Below are 9,628 nucleotides of genomic sequence, written 5' to 3'. Positions count from 1 at the left end.
GGTGAATGGGTAAGCCATTTTTATCTCTTCATACCACATAGGTGAAAAAATACCCTAAAAATTTTTAGTGTGTAGTCAGAGAAGAACTTTGGTGGTTGGGTGCTTTTGAGGTTGATAGTGAAGATTTCAATGTGTGAATTGGGTACTCTAGCACACTAGTATCCTGCTATAAACAAAGCTCAACAGGGTGGGGAAGAGTTGGATGTTGAGGGCTTTGGTAGGTAGAGGTGTAATGGCACATTTGGGGGGGGGGGGGACTAAAGACACTAAAGTGTATGTACAATGTGTCAAGGGGTTTCCAATGCCAAAATCCCTGTATCTATTGCATGGGTGCAACAAAGGAGCTGAATCTGCTAAGTGAACAAAGCCCCATAGGCATCTAGATCCAAACTTTCAAGCTGTTTTAGATATTCCCCTTTCAAATGTCCACCTCTGCACACTGCATGCACTTTGTAGAATCATTGAGAGATTGTGCACCTGTACATAGGAAACTACAACATTTATCAGCCAGAGAAACTGCCATAAAAAGCATTGAGAGGGTATTGTCTAATATTGTTCATGGGGAGAATGTTGTGATTCAATCAGACCCCAAAAGGTCATCTGGTGGAAATAATGTCCCTAGAAAAGCTTCTATTGGTGGGATGAAGGCTAGAACATTCTTGGGATTTCATGAAAAGTTTGGTAGGGGTGCATCTAAAGTCCAGTTCAACCAATGGAAGGCTCATTACAATGTGTGAAGGACCATGGAGTTGATGGCAGAGCAAGAAATGAGAAGCAGAAGTGTGGGAAGCCCTGGATGCAATCTTTTCTTACTGTGATAAAAGGCATTGGGGAAAGAATGAACTCTCCAACTTTAAGAAAGAGTTGAACATATTCAAAAAAGCTATGACAAGTGTTTGAAGCTCATAACACTTCACACACTACATGGTAATAATTATGAATTTTGATTCTTCTAATTTGCTGCAATACTTGTATAAATTGCTAAATAGGTTATCTTTTTTGTGTGCAGCACATTATCTACAATCAACTCCATGGTTTGTAAAGAAATATGAAAGCCTGTCAATTTGCTCTACTCAAGTATGGCGAAGTTCTACTATCAGGCAAGAACCAAGTTTTTCAAACACACTAGACATGGTGGAAGAGGCTAATAACTTGCTTGAAGTATTCGATTGTTTTTCCAGACAAGTGTGGCATGGAATAAGATTACAAGATACCAAAAAGTTATTAGACAATTTTGATATTGTTGCAGCTATACATAGGAGTATACAAAAAAAGAAGGATGCATACAGTAGATCATCTACAAGTGAAAGGTTTTTACAATGGCTTTCTACTAGAGAGAGGCAAGGAAGCAAATGGGGAATAATACAAGGATCAGTTTTTGTTGTTTGATCCAACATCAAGCTTTTCATTTTCCCCCTCCACTTCAAGTACTCCTCCTTCTTTTAACCCTACAACTGCTTCAAGTCACCAGAAGAGGCAAGGATATAACTAGCCATTGTGCCAAAGTATGCACTTCTTGAGCCCATAAATCTTGGAGCAAGTCCAAAAACTCTAATGGCTTATTGATTCTCAAGAAGTATGATCTTTTCCACTCCAACTCTTATTGGATGTGAACCTACCACCCTTGATAGAGCCACTAGTGCAAGTATGGGGAGAGTGGGAAATTGGGAAAGCTTCTTGTGGTAGATAGGTATTGTCTCCTTGTTGAGCTTCCCAATGTAATGGCCCAAACTCTGATCCCTCTTTAGATCCAACAGCCTGGAGCTCTTCCCTCTCCCCATAAACTTGTCACGATCTACAATATCAATTTGTGCAAAAAAAACATATCAAATCAGTTAGTAGAAATGAAGTTTCAATGAAGTATCAATATCCTAACTAATGTACCATTTTACCTTAGGGTTTTCATCATCTTCAAAAATGTTCTCTTTCCAAAGGTCAATGGAAAAGCTTGGTTTATTTTTTGTGTTCTCCCTTGCAACTTCTTTGCCCATGTGTTCAATCCTCAATCTTTTCTGAATTTGTTGGAATCCTCATGTGTGGGAAGCCCTTGCTCTTCACAGCTTTGAACATTACCTAGTGCATGCTCCCTAGCATGGGACTGATCAATAAAATTCTCAGATTCTGTATCAAGTAATGATAATGGGCATGGTGTACTATGGTCACAAAGCCTTTATCATGCTATGCCCACTCTGCCAAAATAGCAAGGCAATAGTCCTCTCTTAGATCAAAGAGGTTTTGTATATCCTATAATAGCAAATACTCCTTATTGTTTATCTTGTAGGTGGGCATGGTTGCTGTGCAGAGCAAGGGATCAAGCTCTTCCTCTGGAATGTGGATGGGTTCCTCCACCTTGGAGAGGTTCCCCCGGGGTGTCCACTAGAAATTATGTAAGATAGTACGTGCGAACAAAATAAGGGATATATATTTAGGTACATTTTCAAAAAAATATACTTACATAAAGGGTTTTTTAATTGAGAAAGTGAAAAATTTCATACTTAAGGGCTAGTTTTTTTTAACAAAGAACATACACAAGGGGTACATATAATACTTGAAAATATACAGGTAAGAGATTATTTAAATACCTCTTGTTCGCACGTATTCATGCAACTTGATGATATGAAGCACGTCTGTGCTATATTCAATTTTTACATAGTGGACTCCCCAGGGAGGTTCCTTGCCTTGAACCTGAAAACATCCATCTCTTTGCTTTCAAGCCTCTCCATTTCCTCTCTAAAATCTTTAGGTGTCTCCTCTACATCTTGAACATTCACAGTTGTTGTATTTTGCAGAGATTTAGACTCTCCTTCCTATGATGGAATAAGAGTAAAAAGAGCAAAAAGGAACTATGTTCAACCACAAGCTTGCATCCATAATTCCATGCCACTGACAGGGGTTTAGGACCTTCTTCCAATCACCTTGGAGTAATGCCAGATTTTTTTGAGCATGTGCTTGGTGTTAAGTTGCCTGCTTTAAAAATATCATTTGAAGTGCACAAAATTGTCAATCTTGTGCTCACTGGTAAGGTCAACAAAAATCTATTGATAGTCAATAATGTCATTGTTGAAGCCTTGCAAAAAACCTTCCAGATCAAAAGGCACATTGAACATTTCTTTTCACATAGGAAAACTTGGACAATTGCTTCACCTAGTATAGAAAGTCCATCAACCTATCGTCATATGTTTCTTCAACTTCTTCAATATCAAGACCCTCCAAACTTTTCCTTGAAGCCTTTTTTGCAATAGGACAAAATAAAATAAAATAAAACATAGCATACTTGGAAAACAGGTTGATAATATTGAGTCGCTTTATATTAATATGATGATATGTATCATCTATGAGAAAATAGAGTATTTGAAAATCTATCTGCTTGCACTGTTTTTGCATAGAGGCGACACAACATGCTTCATCGATATATTATTTATATACAACATATCTTGTCCTCTCTATGGAAAAATAGAGCACTCGGATGTATGCCCATGTGCTCTATTTTTGCATAGAGGCGACACAACACCTGGACATTTCATATATAATGTCTTCAATTAAACACATTTCTTATATCTTGTAGTGTCACTTCTATGAAAAAAAGCACTTGTATAAAAACGTTTGAGTGCTCGAATTTGCATCAGGAACGACATGAAGACATTGATATATCTTGTCGTGTTGCCACTATGTGAAAACAGAGTACTCGGATAGTCGCTACTCTATTTTTGCATAGGAATGACATGAAGATGAAAAAATATTTTTTTATAAAATTCTTATCTAAGATACATACCATTGTGCTTCCTTAGGAGCATATTGAGATCTTAAGCGTAAAAATCCAACTCTTTGGCTTTAATATGAAGTCAAAATAACTCTTAAAATGCCAAGGGTTGATCAAAAGCATTTATATACGATCAAAGAGCTATAAATAGTATGCCAATCTCGAGACACGTGCCCAATGGTCACATACATGCCCAACTCTCAATACATGTGTCCAACAGTCATATCTAAGCATCGAAAAACGTGTAATTGCATGCAAAACGATCATATCTAAGCACCAAAAAGCGTGTAAATTCAAATTAAACCTAGATATTTGTGCACCACTATACATAGAGGCACTTACACTCAAACTAGTTTTTTTGCAAATTTTTTTTCATTAGCTCCACCCATTCATTCACGAAGGCGATTCAAGGTATTCGGACTCTAAAGGAAGTGAATTTCAACCAAACCCCTTCTTTTTATCCAAAACTCTTAACTCTCCTAATACTGAGGTCACCTGCGTAATGTCATTGGTTTTTCCTTATTTTGTCAAATGGTTTTCTATGTGTTGTGTTGTCTACCTTGTGCTACTTATTGGTCTACCATGGTGTGTTGTCCCTTTGCAGAAACAGTATACCTGGATAGAGGTCCGGCTACACAGTTTTCGCATAGAGACGACAGAACCGTAATATTTGAGTGTGTACCTTAATTATTTGAACCAACAAATTACTTCCGGTAAATTTTTCTTAAATGTGTCATCCTTGTGTGAAAACAGTGTAGTCGGACTCCTATCTGGCTACACTATTTTTGCACAGGAATGACACAACTAGTTTTAGTTTTCCTTTTTTGATGATGTCGTCCTTGTGCAAAAATAGTGTAGCCGGACATCTATTCGGCTACATTGTTTTTGCACAGGGATGACACAACTCTTAGAGTGACTCCTTTGAGCTTAATATAGAGTGACTCCTTTAAGCTTTATATAGCGAAGGATGTGATATAGTGGAATGAAACAAGGTTACTCTATTTAATTTAGTAGACCTACCTTAATTTATTGAACCAACAAAGAAGTTTTAGTTAGTGTCTTTTGATGGTGTCGTCGCTGTGCAAAAACAATGTAGCCGGACAGATGTCTGGCTACACTGTTTTTGCACAGGGACAACACAGTCATTAATGTGTATGGAGAGTGTCTCCTTTTGAGTAATAAAGATAAGTGATATATTGTTGGATGAAATAGAGGTATTTCTTTGTATTTTTTGTTAGGAACACTTTGATAACTTTTTTTGAATGTGTTTTTATATTCTCCTTCAAGGTCTATAGATATGGCAAGGATGAAGAAAAAACTACAAGGAAAGTTCCCAGAGAAAAGTCAAGCCAAGAGATGTGAATAGAACACTAGCTGATAGTAAACTAGCAGACACAGGTGAAAGCTCACAAGGAGATAAGGGAGCTGCATCTCCCAAGCAACATGCCATTGATATGAAACTCCCACCTGAAAAGACAAGGAGATTCTCTTAGAAAGTTAGATGCTTAAGAGAGATAAGGAAAGCACAGAAGGATCTTAAACTTGCAGTGCCAAGGCTTCCTTTTCAAAGGCTCTGTAGGCAAGTAACAGATAAATTTAAGATTGAAATGAGATGGACAAGGGATGCTTTGGCATGCATAGAGGAAGCTGTTGAAGACTTTTAATTGAGCTCTTCCAAGATGCATACATATGTGCAACCCACTCTCACAAGGTAACACTTATGGACAAAGATATGATTATCTTCAGGAGATTAAGATACAAATTCAACAAAATTCTTGAGCCAATACCTCTACAAGATGAAAAGACCTTCAATATTCTCAACATACCTCCATCAAGAAAAGAAAAAGAGCCTAAAATGGTGATTGAGGAGATCACAGAGGAGGATGTTCAGGATCCCAAAGTTGACAAAGAGGAGATAGAAACAAAGGACCTTAGGGAGATTGAAGCTCAACTTCCTTGAATGCTGAGAGCTGTCAATCCCACAGGCTTCTTGGTGGCCGCTTTCTTAGAGGGCGACTTCTTCAAAGAACAAATTATATTACCCTAGATGCTGCGTCTGTTAATATCCTTAAAGACTGGTAGAGAGAGATCAATGATTGTATTATTATTGCATCCTTGAGGTTAGCCTAATCATCAACATTCTATATGGCTTTTTAAGATTGGTTATAACTAATAAGTGTTCTTTGAATTTCTTTGTAGAGTAATGATGCATGACTTCAAGCTAAATGCCCATAAAAAAGTGGACATGGTTGACCCAACCATCTCTCACTATTTGAGATTTGATTCTGACATAAGGATATGGCTCACCAACATAGATTTTGAGACTTGTGAATTGCTTCTCTGCTCCTACCATGAGAGGTATGTTCTATTGTAATCCTATGTTATTGTCTCATTTTCTCCTTTGAGACCTTAACACAGTCATCACTGGAGTTGTCTTGCCACAGCTCTCACTGAAGTCTTATAGCAACTGATATTAGTGATAAAACATGTTTCATATTGAACTCTCATCTGGGCCATCATGGAATGGTTAGGCTGTAAGTGTAACTATCCAATACTTTAGCCAGTGCTCCCATTTTTAGTTATTTTGTAATAAATGATTTGGATATTTCTAAATAGGGATGCCTCAAGGTTGGTAGAGGCAATTGAGCAATGTCCTATTCCTATTACAAAAGCTATTGGATGACATGCAAATCTTCAAATTAGATTGTGTATTTATTTTTCCTATTTTGTTTGTGTAGCCACTTTTGCAGGAGGAGTCTTTCTCATGTGGATGGAGAGTGATAGTGATTGACTACACCTATTGCAATCCACAACCGACTATTAGGGTAAGAATTTGACCATATAAATAGCTATTGCTATTAGGGTAAGGTAACACACTAATTTTTCTTTGCTAGATCAATAGGAATTGCTACATTGACAACCATGTTTGGTGGGTAAGGGAAAATCTAATTAAATATATAGTTAGTGTCCAGATACCACTAGTCAAAGAAGCACCCAAACCTCCAATGGGCCAGAGAAGCCAAAGGAAGAGGCCAAGCACCACACAAGGAAAGTAGGATACACAAAAAAGAGCAAGGAAGATAAGCCAAAGGAGACGAGGCCCAAGTAGGAGAAGCAAAGGAAAAGAAGCCCACGACAAGAATCCAAAGGAGGTTTTAAAGGAAGAGAAGACAAAGGAAGAGAGGCCCAAGGCAGAGAAGCCCAAGGAGGTTCCAAAGGAAGAGAGGCCAAAGAAGGAGGTTCCAAAGAAGCATGGTGCACCCAGAAAGACCACCATATTAAAACAACACATGCCAAAGAGGAGCAAAAGAAGTAGACATTTGAAGAGGTAGAGCCCAAAACACCCCAAAATAGAGAAAAAATAGAGGAAGCTAGCGCAAGAAAGAGTCCTAGAACCCCAAAAGTGTTCTACAAAGCAAATTTTGTAAATACATAGATTACATAATTGAGAACATCTACTTGAGAAAATTACATACTCTCTACTTGAGAGAACCTTTGTAAAGAGACATATTACATACTCACATTTTCTTGCAATGAGAAAAGTATACAAATTCTCTCCTTGAGAGTTTTCAATTTTCACTTGCTCCATTTCTCATGAAGCTCCCAATACAGTCTTTCCGTTTTTGTTGCAACTGTGGCAGCCCTTGCATTTGTCTGTGCATGTTTTTCATAGTCCCAACTGTGCTGACAACAACATGTCAAGGCTCAATCCATAATCCATGCCATCCTCCAACCCTACCCCAGAGGGGCCTAAGAAATCTGCCAATTATGGTGGGATCCCTTTCAAGTATGTGAAGATAATGAAGAGTGGCTTAGGGTCTTCCATTTCTTCCAGCTATTCCCTCTATTCCTTCTGTCCATGGAATTTTCTCTTCTTCTTGCCCACAGGAAATGAGGAGGAGGAGGAGGCAGAATCCCTACCCATATCTCTTCACCTATTGCTCACAGAAAGAAAAGGTGATAAATCTAAACTGGGCTCTCCTCTTTATTGAAGAACTAAAAACAATACTGATTACATCAAACTAGACATCTGAACAATAAAAATAAATAAATTAAACAAGACATTAACATTAAACAAGGCTTTTGAACCAAAATGTCATTTGTCATTTTGATATGGAAATGTACAAAATGTCAGTCTGCTACAAGAAGTGACAACTAGCATCTGTGAAAAATGCAAGTTTGATACAATTTGCATAGGCTTAGCTTTAGCTTGGAAGAAGATGTACTATCCCTTCTAGCACATCCTGGCATAAAATATTCTTCTCAATTCTCCTCAAGACCTGCAATCACATAGAAAAAGTAAGAATAAGTCACACAAAAATTTCTCCAAAAAAAGGACACTATTATTTACATACCTTCCTTCCTGCTGTCTGAAAAGAAAAAGTTGAGGGTAAATCTATCTCCTCATTGTGTAAGTCCTACCTCACTTGGTGCAATGAGCACTTGGTCCTAATCTTCAATGTTGCCAAGTGTTCATTGTGCATCCACACATCAATGTCCTGAATGGGATTCTCATTGAAATCAATCATGTTTTGATCTAAAGGAACCAAGCCCCCCCCACATGATGCCATCAACTATAAAAGGGAGAAATAATAAAGTTTTGGGTATGGATCATGTATTTACAGGTAATGGATCCAGATTGCACTTTGAAAAGAACCCCATCCACTGTTTTTTGACTCCAACCCTCATCCACAAATTCTAACATATCTTCACTTTTTCTAAGCACTTGACTCATGTCATTGTTCTAGAGACTTTCACATCAAGCTTTGCAAAGACAATGATGGGCATAAACATTGAAACTCTGCTTAGCTTGCTTGCAATGTTGGCCTTCAGACATTTTTGGATCTCAGAGAAGATCTTGCACCTATAGCTTTCACTTGTTATAGAGCTTTGCAATGGCCATTCTCCACTTCTGAAACTAGGTAGTGAAACCTTGGTAACAGTGCCCCAATCCCCCTCATAGATTTTGAGGGGAAATGATCATAAAGGATATCCCTCTTTCTGTCAAGAGAGCCATCATGTGTTCAACCTCTGTAAAGCTCTTCACTAATGGACGCATGCTAGACATCTAAAATATCTATGACACACTCCACTGGTTGCCATTCCTCTAAGCTTGAGGATATAGGTCTGTAATAGCATAGTAGAGAAACACAAACCACAAAGTAAGTACATAAGACAAGCATAGTGTAGAGCCACAAACCACAATCATGTAGAGAACAACAAACAAGAAGTGAAGTGTGAAATACTTAGAGTTAGCTCTTTGTAGAGGAAGATTTGAGCTTTCGGGTTGTAGAGGAAGCTCCTTGTGCATGTAAACGTGCTGCACCAAAATCTCTTTCACTGTTTTCTTGGCTCCAACTAGTCGAAAGTCCTTCACTCTCCCTTTCTAGCATGGCTAAAATGGGTTTTTGGATGAGACTTTTCTTCTCCTCTGCTGCATCATAATCCAACTACTTTGGATATAGATATTGGAATCCAATGATTGTGCTCATCTAATGTGGCATAAGTTGTGATGGATTCAATGGATGTGCTAGGGTGTTTGGATTGGGTGGAATCCATTGCTAGAGGAGAATAAGATGGAGAGCAGATGAAGGTGAATTGAGGACAGGAAGAAGAGGAGGGAGAGGGAAGTGAGACAAAGAGGGGTGGGAAAAGGAGGGAGAAAGAAGACTTCAAGAAGATTCAAAATCTTTTGGGCCCGTGAAAGAGACCTTTTTGAGGTAAAAGGAACATGTATTTAAAAGTTACCTCATATTTAGCCTCAAAGAAAATTCATTTTAAGAAAGCAAATGCAATTCAAAAGAAGATTCCGTAACAGAAGCCCTCCCCTCATTGGCTTACAGCACTCTCTCTCTAAACGTTAGAAGG

General features: G+C 38.2%; 1 pseudogene; it reads left to right on the top strand.

Moving 5' to 3' along the window:
- The first annotated feature begins 5,615 nt into the window (after nucleotides 1-5,615).
- Nucleotides 5,616-7,076, top strand: LOC147464020 (uncharacterized; annotated as a pseudogene).
- The last annotated feature ends 2,552 nt before the right edge of the window (nucleotides 7,077-9,628 follow it).

Source organism: Adiantum capillus-veneris, chromosome 2 (genome assembly GCF_014529385.1).
Source record: "Adiantum capillus-veneris isolate H3 chromosome 2, ASM1452938v2, whole genome shotgun sequence".
NCBI lineage: Eukaryota > Viridiplantae > Streptophyta > Polypodiopsida > Polypodiales > Pteridaceae > Adiantum > Adiantum capillus-veneris.
This window is presented reverse-complemented; position numbering and strand designations above follow the sequence as displayed.